The following is a 15488-nucleotide window of genomic DNA, read 5'->3' as shown; positions in this document are numbered from 1 at the left end:
GAAAGCAAGGAGGAGTACAAATGGAAATATTAATGGAAAACTTAAGTACGCCAAGGTTCGAGGGAGATGAGGCTCAACAATTAACAGTTAATACAGGAAGATTTGAGATAAAAACTGTCATGTACAATCAATCTGTGCATGTTTGCAAGCTATGAGAGATGAAAGTAGTAAATATCTGGAAGATTTTGTTTAACAGTATTTTAAAAGAAGGGGAAGCCCCAGCATCCTAAAAGAAAGCTGCAGTAGCTGTAATACCTAAATATAGCAAAGACCCATTAGACCCAGCTTCATATAGGCCCATTTCAATTTTAAACCATGATTCTAAATGAATTGCAAAGGTGTTGTCATAATTGACAGATATGAATCAGTGGTTTTGCAGAGGGGAGAGAAACATTAATAGAACAATGACAATCCAGAGGGAAGCAAAAATGTAAGAAAATATTGCTGTTGTTGGTATGCAGAAATAGCATCTAACAGAGTAACCTGCGATTTCATGAGTAGAACCATGGAGGCACTTGCACCCCATTATACAATAATAAGGTTTATTAGGAGGATATATGAGGGATGAGAGGCAAATATTAAAGTGGGAGGATTCCTTTCTGATAAGTCGTGTCTGAACAGAGGAACCAGGCAGTGGTGTCCTCTTTCTCCTTTGTTACTTGCTTTATATTTAGAGCCATTGGCAAAGAAAATAAGGGACTCAGAAAATTCAAGGATATAATTGGTGTGGTAATCAAGAAAAGTTGGCTTTATTTACAGACAATATTATTTAGTACCTGATAAAACAGAATTGGACATCTCAATGTTGTGGAACATCTTGAGACAGTTTCATGTCTTTTCTGGATACAAAATTGATGAAGATAAAACAAAGGCTGTAGCTGTAAACTAAGTACCCACACATGAATTGGTCCAGCAATACCCATATTTACGGGGACATGATAAAATTGAGTATTTAGTAGTATGGGTTAAAAAGGCTTCTGTTATGGCAGCTAAGGATATGTGGGAAGAGACTAAATAAAAGATTATACAAAAAACGGAGAAACTGGAAGTTCTTGTTTAATGGGTAGCAAGATACAGTGAAAATGTTTTTAGTCCCTTTAATTTTACATGCAGGTCAGGCATATTTTTTCATCCAGAGAAGAAGTTGTGAGCAGTAACTAACAAAAGGTTGAATGATTTTATTTGGTATCAAGAAAACAGACAAAAAATGAAGCAGTAGCATTTAGCCATTAAAATCCTAAAGTAGAACACATTTAAAATTATTTAGCACTTTCGTCCAAACTGGACTTCATCAGAATGAATAACAAACTACCACTTACACTGATGGAACCAGCCTTAAAACACATCTTACTGGATGACAAGAAAATGTGAACTAAATTAATCGGAGCAGCTGAAGTAATAAATCAATCTGTACTGAGTTCTTAAGGTGATGTGCTTAACCACTGTTGTACTCCACAAAAAGAAATGGCAAGTCGTTCAACAATAAAAACATGAAATAACCTTCCACAGTCTGAAACTTGAAACTGAACAATATTAAAATACAACACAAAACTGTTTGAATCCATAACCCATACCGCAATTGTGAACCATTCATATAAATACTACACAAAACACGATCAGTAAAAAAGTCTGTTCTAAAAATACTTGAAATATATTCCGAAGACCTGAGGCGCAACACCAGACCTATGGAGGTCATGTCATTAAGACCATACCGATTAATGTAATCTTTTAGTTGCCACCTCAGTTCCCTCCATTCAAGCACATCCTTCCATGGACCCTCCCCGCCCAATTAATGTCATCACAATGTTGTCTAAGATATAAAACTTAAAGTGATGTGAAACTTTGTCCGTGATAAATCTACACACAGTATTATTCAAGTTGTTCTTAGCAATGTCAAACATATGCTGATAAATCCATGTTTTTAAGGATTTCTCTGTCTTCCCTAGATAGAAACAAGGGCAGACCAGACAATGAGCTAGGTAGACAACCCTGGTGCAGTAGCAGTAGTATTTATGGTTCGTATAAACTTTTCCGTAGTCTGCTACAGTGAAAGTTAATTCCTCAAAAATATATTTACACTGATTGCATCTACCGCATTTTATCATCTGCCCGGGTTCATGTTCTGCAATTACTCTTTCAATCAAGATTTTAAAGGAAATATCTTTTCTAAATACAAAAAACAAGGGCAGAGCTTAGAACATTAAATTGCTCAAACCATAATGCCAGTACTTCCCTTATTTATCTACTCCTGAGCTACTTTTCTTATTTGGTATGTTTAACTCTCCTTACTGTCATTTAATGGCCAGAACCGCCTGCACCAATCTGTTTCCCCATTTAGGTAAGCTACTTGGTGGAGAAATTGGTCCTGTGACTTTGCAATGGTTGAGTAGGTAACAAAAAGCCATTTCTTGGTGGAGAAATTGGTCCTGTGACTTTGCAATGGTTGAGTAGGTAACAAAATGCCATTTCTTGGTGGAGAAATTGGTCCTGTGACTTTGCAATGGTTGAGCAGGTAACAAAATGCCATTTCTTGGTGGAGAAATTGGTCCTGTGACTTTGCAGTGGTTGAGCAGGTAACAAAATGCCATTTCTTGGTGGAGAATTTGGTCCTGTGACATTGCAATGGTTGAGTAGGTAACAAAGTGCCATTTCTTGGTGGAGAAATTGGTCCTGTGACTTTGCAATGGTTGAGTAGGTAACAAAATGCCATTTCTTGGTGGAGAAATTGGTCCAGTGGCTTTGCAATGGTTGAGTAGGTAACAAAATGTCATTTCTTGGTGGAGAAATTGGTCCTGTGACTTTGCAATGGTTGAGTAGGTAACAAAATGCCATTTCTTGGTGGAGAAATTGGTCCTGTGACTTTGCAATGGTTGAGTAGGTAACAAAGTGCCATTTCTTGGTGAAAAAATTGATCCTGTGACTTTGCAATGGTTGAGTAGGTAACAAAATGCCATTCCTTAGTGGAGAAATTGGTCCTGTGACTTTGCAATGGTTGAGTAGGTAACAAAATGTCATTTCTTGGTGGAGAAATTGGTCCTGTGACTTTGCAATGGTTGAATAGGTAACAAAGTGCCATTCCTTTCTGCCTGGAGGCTGAAGTACAACGGTGCTCATTGCATGTCATCATCATTAACTCCCATTTTCCCATTCTTACATGGAGTTGGGTGTTGTGAAAACCGTCGCCATCTCACTCAGTTCATAGCCACTCTTATATACATTCCTCAACAGTCATGCCTGACTGTTGCAGGTCGTATCTTCAGCAATCTATTCATCTATTCATTGGCTAGCCTCATCTACTCTTGCCTTCCTGCCTCTCCCAAATGTTCTTTACCAAATCATTTTCTTCTTTCTTGCACATGATTGCACAACCTTAATCTGTTCTCTTTGAGGTTTCCTGCAATCACGGCTACTTTAGCTTCTGATCTGATGGCCTCAGTTCGTCTGTGCCACAGTGTGCCTCCTACTACCAATCTCATGCACTTCATCTCCATCACCTCAAGCTTCTTTAACTGCTCTGCCTTCACTACTCAGGTTACTTTTTTTTTTAGATTTTTAAATCCCATTTTCCTCCCAAGATGCCTTCCCCAGTCCTCCGCATAGTATGTCGGTCCCTCTTCCCATCTCAGCTATATCTCACCTCACTTCTGGACTGCATTTTTCTGCTAGATTCCCTGACATCCTATTGCCAGTCAACAAAGATGAGCCTCCCAGTATTCACTCAGTCAATGTGTCGGCCTACAGTTTTCAGCTATTTTTTATTACTGCTATAATTTTTGTAGTGTTAGTGGCTTGCACACTTGCGGACTTAGCCCGAAGACATTTTTACCCCCTGTTTTGCCTCCCAGTTCGTGTTTCAGGCATTGTAATTCAATTAAGTGTCATTTCCACCAAACAAGGTCCACCTTACCTGCTAGCAATTTTTCCAGTGCAGTACCTGATTGTTTTTTTCGGCACTCTTGCCTCTTCCTGCTGGGTGGGACAAAGTCCGGTGGGTAGTCTGATCATCCCCTCCCCCAACAACAAGTGCTGCTCCCCCACCTTAACCAACTGGAATCTATAATTAGCAGCCTGCACTCATGGTGCCATTTTTAAATCCCATTTTTCTCCCAAGACGTGTCCCCGGTCCTCTGCGTAGTGTGCCGGCCAGTAAGTGTATCTTACTTAATTTTGGATGTGGTTATGCATATATCAGCAAATGTAACCTGGTTTTCTTACTTGTTGTAGCTACTCATCTCGTAAACCACTGCGGGTTCTGTTGTTTCCATTGTAGCTAAATACAAACGCTGTTTAGTGGAATACATGTCTACTTAATGGATTTTGGGGTTTAAACAGACGCTGTTTAGCGGAATACATGTTTACTTCGTGTATTCTGGGGTTTATACAGACGCTGTTTAGCAGAATACATGTCTACTTAATGGATTCTGGGGTTTATACAGACGCTGTTTAGCGGAATACGTCTACTTAGTGGATTCTGGGGTTTATACAGATGCTGTTTAGTGGAATACATGTCTACTTAGTGGATTCTGGGGTTTATACAGATGCTGTAAAACAAGAAAAATGGCTTAGGAAAAATGCCAGCATCCACAAACAAGTATTTAATAAAATCAATGTCCTTTAAAAATAATTGTAAATGTTAAAGTCTCCTTTTGCGTTGGTAACAAGTTTATAATTGGTGATAGTATTGTCCAGTTTGTCTACCTCAACATCAGGGAGGTACCCCATTACCTTCTCCTGTTGCTCGCAGCTCGAGTGTTGTAAAATTTCCTCTGGTTTGCACCATGTCTGTTGCGACTCCTCGCTGTCCGCCCTTGAAAGTTTTTTGACTGATGGTTACTAGAAGCACCCTCTGTTTCAATGTTCTCAGACCTGTCCCTGTTCATCATGGGTGCAACATGGCTTGTCCCTGGTCTTGGTGATGTCAAAACATTGTTGTCCATATCAGGGTCATTGGTACCATAATCAGGTAGAGTGTCACTGGTGTTACTCATGAAGTTGTTACGGGACTGGGCGGGAGGTGGTTTCGGGTAGGTTGTACCCTCCTCATAGTCCTTTAAATCTCTTCTGAGTTTTCTAAGTTTGGTTTCTTTCATTCTATCAATTTGTTGGGAAATACTGGTAAAAATTCATTGGTAGTCATACTGGTATCTGTCAAACACCGTGTCCTTTTTAATGTCCTTTTTCAATACATTTACTTCCTCAGTGAGGTGTTTAATTTGTATTGAATAGTGTTTGCACATAATCTTTAGCAGTTCTAAACCTTGAGTGTTGAACAACTGAATAATGTATTTAAAAAACTCAGAACCTGGTTCTAGACCTGTGGGGTATTGCCAAGTGTGGAGGCCTTTAGGGACAATGTTCTCTTTTATACAGGTTTCAAAACATTGCAATTCAAGTTGCAGTTTTTTTTATTTTAAGTAGCTTAGTGTCAAAAAGTTTAAGTTTAAAGGAAATACTCACATTACTTCCAGCCGGGTTTCCTGTAGTTGCATTTCTGCTCTGAGAGTTTAAACTTGGTTGCTCATTCAACCAAGTGGTTAGATCATAGGACCCAATAAGCCCCGAAGTAATGGTGCTTTCTGTAGTAATATCCCGGTTATTGTTGCCCATGTTGTTGTAAGCAGTCAATTTGTGGTTTCCATTTTCATTCACTGGAACTTGGTTAATTAGAAAATTTGATGAGTTAGTTCCATTTGCTTCCTCTGGAGTGCTGGATAAAACCCTTTGTGTTTGTGTAGCACTCGGTTGAGATAAACACTCAAGTCTGGCTGTTAGGTTCTCCAAACGTTGATTCATTGCCTCCAGCAATAATGTTAAGTTGCCTCTTCCATCTATTTCTGAACCTGAAAGGTTAAGAACGTTGTCACTATTTCCCGTAACCATGAACAAACAAATCAACCACCAAGAACAAAAAAACTGATGTGGAAAACAAGAAAAATGGCTCAGGAAAAATGCCAGCGTCCACAAACAAGTATTTAATAAAATCAGTGTCCTTTAAAAAACAGTGTTGTGATGGAAAAAAGTCCAAAATAAGCCAAAAAACAAGAATCAACAAATCCTCGTGTGAAGCGCTTTCCGTCTGTTAATATAAACAGACTTCTTCAGACTAATGCTCTCTGTAAGTCAAAGGGAATTTAAAGGCAGCACAAGTAGTCACATGACAGGTGTTACTTGAAGTTAACTCTTTCAGAGTCACAGCAGTGCTGACTTGCTTTTCACCTTTTAAAGAGAAAGACAATATGCAAAAATCAAGAAAACCTAACAAGTAATTTGAGTTAAACACAGTGGTTCCATGTGTTTCATGCATTGCATTCTAGTTATTTTACACTCTACTTCTCAGAGGTGAGAAGTGTATATGTGTATTACAACAAACCAGGATGTTATATCAACGAGCATTAACATGTAAAAATATACAAATGCTAGTGTTGAATGTGTTGTCAGTGCCTGTGTGTGAAGTAGTGAACAGGGCTACACTTATGTCCCAGATGTATAATAAGTCTAAATATTGAAAGGGTGCTCATACGTGTAACGCTATCATACTATACCCCCCCAAAACAACAACAGTGTATTAAACCGTGTGTACGGTGTGTATTTAATGACCTGTCCTGTCAGAACAGGGTTAGACACTTATTAATGTCATTAAATACTAAACAAACTACCTTGAAATGTACTAAAACACAAGTAATAAACACCTATCTTCTGGTTGGTCAAATGCAAAATGTGCGCATTGGAGGACTGTGTGCATTAAGTGCAAAATTGTACACCTAACGTAACCAATTCTTAAGTTTAAGTATACAGGCGAGCGAATAGACTTTGTTCAATCCTGGTGGGCGACATGCATCCAAACGTAATTGAGCCGTTTTTCTTGTTTTTCACATCAGTTTTTTTGTCCTTGGTGGTTGACTTGTTTATACAGATGCTGTTTAGCAGAATACATGTCTGCTTAATCGATTCTGGGGTTTATCACTGCAGTTTACTTTAACTTGTGCATCTAGAAGTTAAATTAGCTCGAGCAGTGTTTAAATTGTCAGACCTGTTAAACAGCAACGTAGCAGCGCTGTACTGTTTTATTACTGTGCTAGAAAACTCTTACAAGCCCTCCGAAGCTGTTCTTTCCTTTTCCCGTTAGTATGGGTAAATTCATGCAATATACTCTGTGCACTTTTTGTTTGCCTGCGTCTCACGTTTCATGGTTATCTGATGCCATTTTGGTTTTGTCACTTAGTATAGTCCACTCTCACTTATTGTCTATTGCCTCTAGGCCTCCTTTCCATATTGCACCTCTCTTTTCTTCTCTCCATACCACTTTTTATACACCTATCCTATTGAATAAGCATGTTCATCTGTCCCTACCCACACTGTGCTCCTCCAGTCCCACTTCTTACTCTGACTATTCTGCTCGGTCTCCCTTTTTTTCTTTTTCTTTACAGTCCTTTTATGTGGTGTACCCTACTTTGACTCCTTTCTGACCTACTGCATCTTCTGTTAAGTATCCTGTGCTATCCCTGCTCTTATTGTGTACTCAGTTGTCCCACATTTACTCTATTAAGTTTTTCTCTCCTTTTCTGTTACAGCTAGGATGAACATCATACTTACATGGGCTGCTCTTCCCATCTCAACTGTATCTCAACTCACTTCTGTGAGTTCTTCTTGCCAAAGCAGTTGCCTGTACCCTTCTGGCCTTCAGTATACCTTGATATTTCCACAGCCCCTGCGAACGGGTTGCTCAGCTGTTCCCTTCCTACTGGCCACAGCAGTTTTTACCTGATCTACCAACTTCATGAACCTGGCCACTAAACAATCATCCTGAAAGAAAACAGACTAAAAAAACATTGTAGGTGCACCAGAATTCCACAATAGTTTGGGCTTATCCCTGTATTAAGTGCATAGTGTACTTTAACTATAGGCCAGGGACGGCAGCTGCCCCCCACCCCCATTCACAAGACAGCATTTCTTGTGAGCTTTAACTACAAATATCTTTAATATACTGTCACATACCCTTTTTAGTAGTTGTTCCTAACTCACAGCTAAGTCAACATGGGCAACCAGTGTTCCACACCAGAGGTCAATTCCTCGTTGGTCAGATCCGACAACAAGCTAATCACCCTAGACATCCACATCCCACCCCCACCCCCATTAAGGAAACCACCGTAAAAAATTCTCCAAAGCCAACTTCACACTTCTTAAGACAGAAGTGGCAAACTTCACGACACCCATGCTGACGGACAATAGAGGTACGACTGCTGAATCCTATACAAATGCACTTTATAAGCACTTACACAAGTGCATGGATCATGCAATCCCTAACAGAACCAAGATGCTATCCTTCAAAAAAAGGAAGCCAATCTGGTGGTCCCCTGCCATAAACAAACTCTACAACAGAAGAAAGAAACTGTTGCAAAAAAGAGTAAAATCCCATGATTGGAGGAACTCCGTGGTCAGCCTCAGTAAGAAGCTGAGATCCCTCATAAAATCCTTCAAAGCTAGTTACGAAAACAAAATCACCACTGATTCTAAAGACAACCACAAAGCATTCTATAGCTATGTCAAGAATCTCAATGGCAACACTCAGATCTGCTCTGAGTTATAGCACAATGGCACTAAATATACAGACCCAACTGATATTGCCAACATCCTGGCAGATAGGTTCAGTGCTAACTTTACCCCCTCTCACCCCCTAGAGGGCCCATCTCTATACCAGAAGAATGCAAAGTTCCTGTAATCATGGCTGCACAGGTAAAAAACACACTCTCCAAAGCCAAGATCACAGCATCCATGGGACCTGACAACATCCCAGGCTGCGTTCTACATGAACTACAGAATGAACTGGCACCCCACCTAAGTACCATGTTCAATCATAGCCTCACCTCAGGCTTTGTGCCCACTGAATGGTGCACAGCAGTGGTTATCCCACTCCACAAAGGGGGAGCCACCACAGACCCTGGGAACTACTGCCCCATTAGCCTGATGAGCCTGGTCTGCAAGACTATGGAACGTATCATCATGGAACTTATAAACAATGACACTGGTAATCTCCAAACTCTGGACCCTACCCAGTTCGGGTTTGTAAAAGGCAGATCATGTCTCCTAAACCTAATAGACTTCTTTGAAGCCATCACCAAAGCCATAGATAAGGGTAAGATGGTTCACACAGCCTATCTAGATCTCGCCAAGGCTTTCGACACCACCCCCCACTCTGGAATTATAGATAAACTCACTAAACTAGGTATAAATCCCTATGTCACAAGATGGGTTGTCAACTGGTTCACTGACAGAACCCACACTGCGAAAGTGGCAGACTCTAAATCCAACTTCAGACCAGTGACAAGTGGAGTACCACAGGGTTCTGTCCTGGGTCCTCTCCTGTTTGGTATCTACTTCTCTGAAGTACAGGCTAACACAGAAGGTCTTTGGCTAAGACAGTTCACAGATGACTGCAAACTAGGAGCCATAATCAAAACTCCTAACAATGCAGACATCCTACAAAAGGGCCTGACTGAGACAGACGCCTGGTGTCAAAGCCATGGCCTGAAGCTCAATGTCAAAAAGTGTATTGTCATCCCCTTTGGTAAAAACTCTGTACCCATGAACTACCACATAGCTGGTAGTCTACTTAACACCGAAAATGTGATGAGACCTTGGGACACAGGTGGACAGTAGTCTCTCCTTTGATAATCACATCACCACAGTAGTCAGGAATTCCTTCTACATGGCACACCTCATCACAAAAGGTTTCTCATCCAGGAATAAAGAGGTCATTGTTCCCCTCTACTCATCACTCATTAGACCCATTACAGAATACAACACCCGTTTTGGTATGTACCTCACAAGATATCTACAACAACTGGAAAGGCCGCAGAAATACCTCACAAAGAGGATTAAAGGCCTCAAACAGATGCCCTATGCAGACCGTCTCAAAAACCTCCAGCTTTACTCTGTCGCATATCGCCTACTCAGAGGTGATCTCTGCCTAACATACAAAGCTATGTCAAACCCAGAGCTGTTGGACATGCTCCACTTAAAGAAATCCCAATCCCTCTGAGCTACACACTCTAGGGACCTAAACCTTGTCACCACAATAAACAGAACATGCTGGAGGGATAGATTCCTGTCCCAGAGACTTCCCATACTCTGGAACAAACTACCTATCTATATCAAACAAAGCTCCTCATTAGCACTCTTCAAGAAAAATCTTGATGACTGGATGGGAGATAGGAAATTCTCCCTAGGGATCACTTCTGTGGATCTGCTTGACAGGGGCACAGGAAAATAATTTTCTTGGGTGGCAAAAGCCAGGGTACCATTTGGCTAGGCTTATATAGGCCCTAGAGCCAATAGCCAAGTACCTACCTATGAAGCTATAAGTACAAATACACAGCACAAGGTTTCTGCATTGGCTAAACAGCACACTGTAGGCAATAAGGACATCGCTTTTGTTCTGTAAGGTCCTGCACATATTCAAAAAAAAAAACAAAAACTAACAGGCAAGGTACTTTTTGTCCAGACAAACCTAAACCAGTCTGTGGATTGAGTGACTGTTTTTTGTTTGACTCACTCCTACCCAAGGCCAGCCCCTCTGCTCTCATTAGTCATTACACTTTATAACCCCTCCCACTCTCCTCCAATACGCTCTCAGCAAAGGTGATTTAAACCTCCCCCACCTCCTCCTCCAATATGGTCTCAGCAAAGGTGATTTAAACCTGTGGTTCCATCTTGGATTCCCTCCGGCCTTCAGTATACCTTGATGCAAGTGCTTAATCTTTCTGAAACAACAGTTGCAAAGTTATTATAATATATAAATTCCCTTAATGCCTTCTGCATAATACAATAAGTGTTGAGGTTGAACTTAAGTGCTCAGGGTTTCTGCGGCACTGACAGATCCCTGTAGGCCTCTCCCATCTACAGTTTAAGCTGTAAGTTGAATCTGCTTTTTTTAGATAATTCAGAGAGATTACTTACTGTTTTCCCTCAAAGAAAAGGGGAATCACGATTTGGTCGGGCCTCAGTTCGCTCGGCTCACTCTGCTCCCTTACCCTGCCCCCATTTCTCACCCATCCCCTCTATACCTACATTCTAAGCCCTCATCACTTGACCATACCACCTGACCTCCACCTACACCAATCACTCACTCAACATCAACTTCAATTAATACACCACTCTCACTTCCAAACAACACATATTTGATAGACATACCTCCACACTTCACCCATCCTCCTAAAGAACCACATAAACTCATTGACCTCAATCACCTAGCTACCATCACCATAACAACTCTACCATACAATCATGCTAACAACACTGTCATCCCTATCATTAGCACTCATGTCACTAGCTTTTATCACATCCATACAAACAAACTTACCTCTACACAATAACACATATCATATAAAACACATTTCCACACCCTCACAAACTCACGTAAACTTCTTCATCAGCCCTATAATTCTAAATCTTAATACTACACCTTACTCGCACAACATTACAATACCAAGGTATAACTCTAGAAAAAACTCACATAGATCCAACTCACAAATAAACATTATAAAGCACATACTATCATCCATAAATAAAATACTAACCTCTGGTGATATACACCCTAATCCAGGCCCTCTCAAAACCAAACAGATATCTGACCTGCTGATTCTTAATATCAACATATGAAGTATCACCAACAAGATATCTGAACTGCACGCATTTATAGACCATTACACTCCTGACATACTGACAATCACAGAAACATGGCTAAACCCTAGCATCCAAATGAAGCCTTCCTGTCCCCAGGTTATAACACCTTAAGACTGGACAGAGTAGGCAGAAAAGGAGGTGAGGTAGCCATACTCTTTAAGAACACACTGAACCTCCAACTCCTCCAGACCACACCACCCAGATTTCTAAAAGCTGAAACCATGTTTACTGTCCTTTCCATAAATAAAACTAAGAAAATCAATATTCTTTGCTGCTATATACCCCGAGGTAACAACTCTCTCATTATAGAAGAAATCCTACACTGGACAAAAGATAACCTACGACAAGAAACTATCCTATTAGGTGACCTAAATACTGACTGGACAGCTTGTGATTCCAACAACCCCACTAACCATATTAATATATATGGGTTCTCTCAACTGACTGAAGATCCCACTAGAATAGATAAAAAATCGAAAAAAAAACTATTCTTGATTGGACTCTGATCAACTACCCCAAACAAAACTACCAGGCAGGTTGCCTTCCAGATGGTCTCACTGACCACCTCTCCACATTCCTACTATGCAAACACTCCAACCTACCCAAACCCATTGTTTACAAACTAATACGGGATGACTGCAGCCTTACCCCACATTATCTCAATACTGTTCTCGGCCACTGTAACTGGGAACCACTACAAACCCTTGGATTAGACCAGGCAGCTGACTACTTTAATACTACTTTTATTAACATTCTTAACAAACTCTCCCCCAGTAGGAAAATTAGAGAGAAAGCTAACTACACACCTTGGCTAAGTAAGGACACTAGAGCCCTACTAAAAGCCAGAGATAAAGCCTGGAAAATCTGGAAAACAGAAAGCATCACCAATTCCAAGCAAAACTGCCAACAGCTTAGAAATCAGGCCAAGGCTCAAACTAAACAAAATAAACAAAGCTACTTCCTCAGTGCCCAAAACAAATACTCAAAAAGTCCACAAAAATTCTTGCATTCTATTAACTCCTTACTAAAACCAGGCAAAACCACGAATCCAGCTCCAGACTCTACAGATAGTACTTTAGACATAGCCACTCAATTTTACCCACCACTTCACAAACTCCATCCTGGCCCTCTCCAGTCAGCTAACTTGCAGCCAATAACATACCTGCTACCTTCATAAAAATGGCCTCTGACTTTCTATCTTACCCCATCTCCATCCTAATCAATTGCTCCATACAGGAATCCTATATTCCCAAACTTTGGAAAGTATCTTATATTATTCCTCTTCATAAAGGGGGTAACTCCTATGACTTCTCAAACTACCGACCCATTGCCATCTTATGCCCCCTATCTAAAATTCTAGAGAAATGTATCCATTTGCAAGTCATGAAATTCCTGAACACACATCAGCTCCTCTCTACCTCATAACGGATTCACTTCATAACACTGAAACTTCAAAATACTGAAAATGACAAAACTTCATAATACTGAAGACCAAAATACTGAAAGCTCAAAATACTGAAAGCTCAAAATACTGAAACTCAAAATACTGAAAACACATATGCGTAAACTCAGCTTAAACAACATAAATCATAACAATTTCTACCAAATATATGCAGGGGGACAAGCCCCCCTGCACCCCCCACACCCCCTGCTAATTACATATATCTACTCCAAGATTGCACTTAACTACACTATGTGCAATCTTGGAGTTGATATATTTAATTAGCAGGGGGTGTGGGGGGCGCAGCCCCCCACATGGGGGGTGCAGAGGGGCTTGCCCCCTGCATATATTTGGTAGAAATTGTTATGATTTATGTTGTTTAAGCTGAGTTTACGCATTATATGTGTTTTCAGTATTTTGAGTTTCATTATTTTGAGTATTCAGTATTTTGAGCTTTCAGTATTTTGGTTTCAGTGTTTTGAGTTTCAGTATTTTGATATTTCAATGTTATGAAGTGAATCCCTCATAACACGGCTTCTGCCCTTATTACAGCACAACCACTGATCTTCTTTCATTCTCTAATCTAGTTAACCTTCACAGGAATGACAACAAATATACATCAGCCATTTTCTTGGACCTCTCAAAGGCATTTGACATGGTCTCTCACTCCATTCTGCTAGATTCTTTAGCCCCACTATCTTTCACCCCATCTACCATAGCCTGGATCAGAAGCTACCTACCTGACAGGCAACAATCTGTCCAATAGAAAGGAGCACTATCCCCTCAACTTCCAACTACCATAGGAGTCCCACAAGGCTCTATACTGGGCCCACTTTCTCTTTTCTATTTTCACAAACCTGAATAGCTCTACCCAGCATGGCACACTTATTCAATACGCAGATGATTCAACCCTGGTCTGCACTGCCTCATCTCACACCATTCTACAGCAACTTACCCAGGAAACCTTTAACTCTGTAGAAAAATAGATCTCAGGTATCCAACTAATCCCAAACCCCAATAGGACAAAACTACTGCTATGTTTCCCTAACAAATCAAAAGCACTCCTCTCCTTTTCCATCACCTCTACAAATGGCACTACCATCTCCCCTTCTGACCACACCAAACTTCTTGGTATTGAAATTGACAACAGTCTTCACTTTGATATCCACATCTCACAAACCATCAAATTGGTTCACAAAAAAATGGCCGCACTATATAGGCACAAAAACTCTCACACCAAGCAAGAGTCACCTTTGCCCAGAGTCACCTGCTGTCCACACTACTGTATGCAGCACCTATTGGTGCTGCAGTAGCGTTGTCACCTCACAGTAAGACGTTGTCCTGTTCGATTCTCAGCTAGAGCGTCTTCTGTGTGGAGACATATGTGAATGGGTGTACCTTTGTTGAAGGTTGTGCGTCAGGGCCGGCAACTCGGCACGTAAAAATCTACTGCCAGTCATTAGCGGACCGGAGTTCTGCTGTGGTGACCCCTTACTGGGAAAATCTGAAAGACACAACAACAACATTAAAAAAACTGACCTAAACAAGCTAGAATCATGTTACAATAAGATAGCCAAGTTTGCTACAAACTCCAATTACAGAACACATCACTGTGTTGCACTAAAAGAACTAAAATAGCTAGAGTTACCACAGCTACTTAACTACCACCAGCTAGTTACTGCATATAACATCCTTAAGTACCCTGAAAAAAACCCAACTATATCCAATCTTCTTACCCATTACACTGCAAATCGGCATCCCCGATCTAGTGACAAATCTCTCCTCTGCATCTCCAGGACAAACAATACTGCAGGCAAAGTGCTGTTTTCCCACACTGTTGCTAAAAACTGGAATTCCCTCCCCCATTTGCTGACCACTGCCTCTACCACCCCACAATTCAAACACTCCCTCAGATCACACCTACTAAACACCTGGTTATGTCCGTGTATCACTTAACCTTTACTGTCCCATCGCCCCCTTCTTTTTCCAACTTCCAAGCTACTCACTTTAACCCTCTACAGTATTAAACCCGCCAATAACTCTGGCTATTAGTTGCTACTTCTCATAGTGGGCAATTGCTCCTCTTTTTTGTCACAATCATTATACACCTGCAGATTAAATGGAATTCCTGACTGTTTCTCCTGGAAAATGTCTTTTTCAAATTTATTTTATATATTTTCAGTGTTTGTCTGGTAAAATGTCTAACTCCATGTAGTATTATTTAAAGGACCTTTGCATAACACTATACAAATTTGCTTCTCTTGTTTTTTATTTTTGTAATTATGTTTCGGAGGTTTTCTCCCTAGGCCTCTGCTATAAATGGACCTAGTTCAGTTGGAATTTCCCGGTTAACAAATGTAAAATA

The sequence above is a fragment of the Protopterus annectens genome, chromosome 15.part0 (assembly GCF_019279795.1).
Source record: "Protopterus annectens isolate FY-2018-M chromosome 15.part0, PAN1.0, whole genome shotgun sequence".
NCBI classification, from domain to species: domain Eukaryota; kingdom Metazoa; phylum Chordata; order Ceratodontiformes; family Protopteridae; genus Protopterus; species Protopterus annectens.
Note: the sequence above shows the minus strand (reverse complement) of the source record.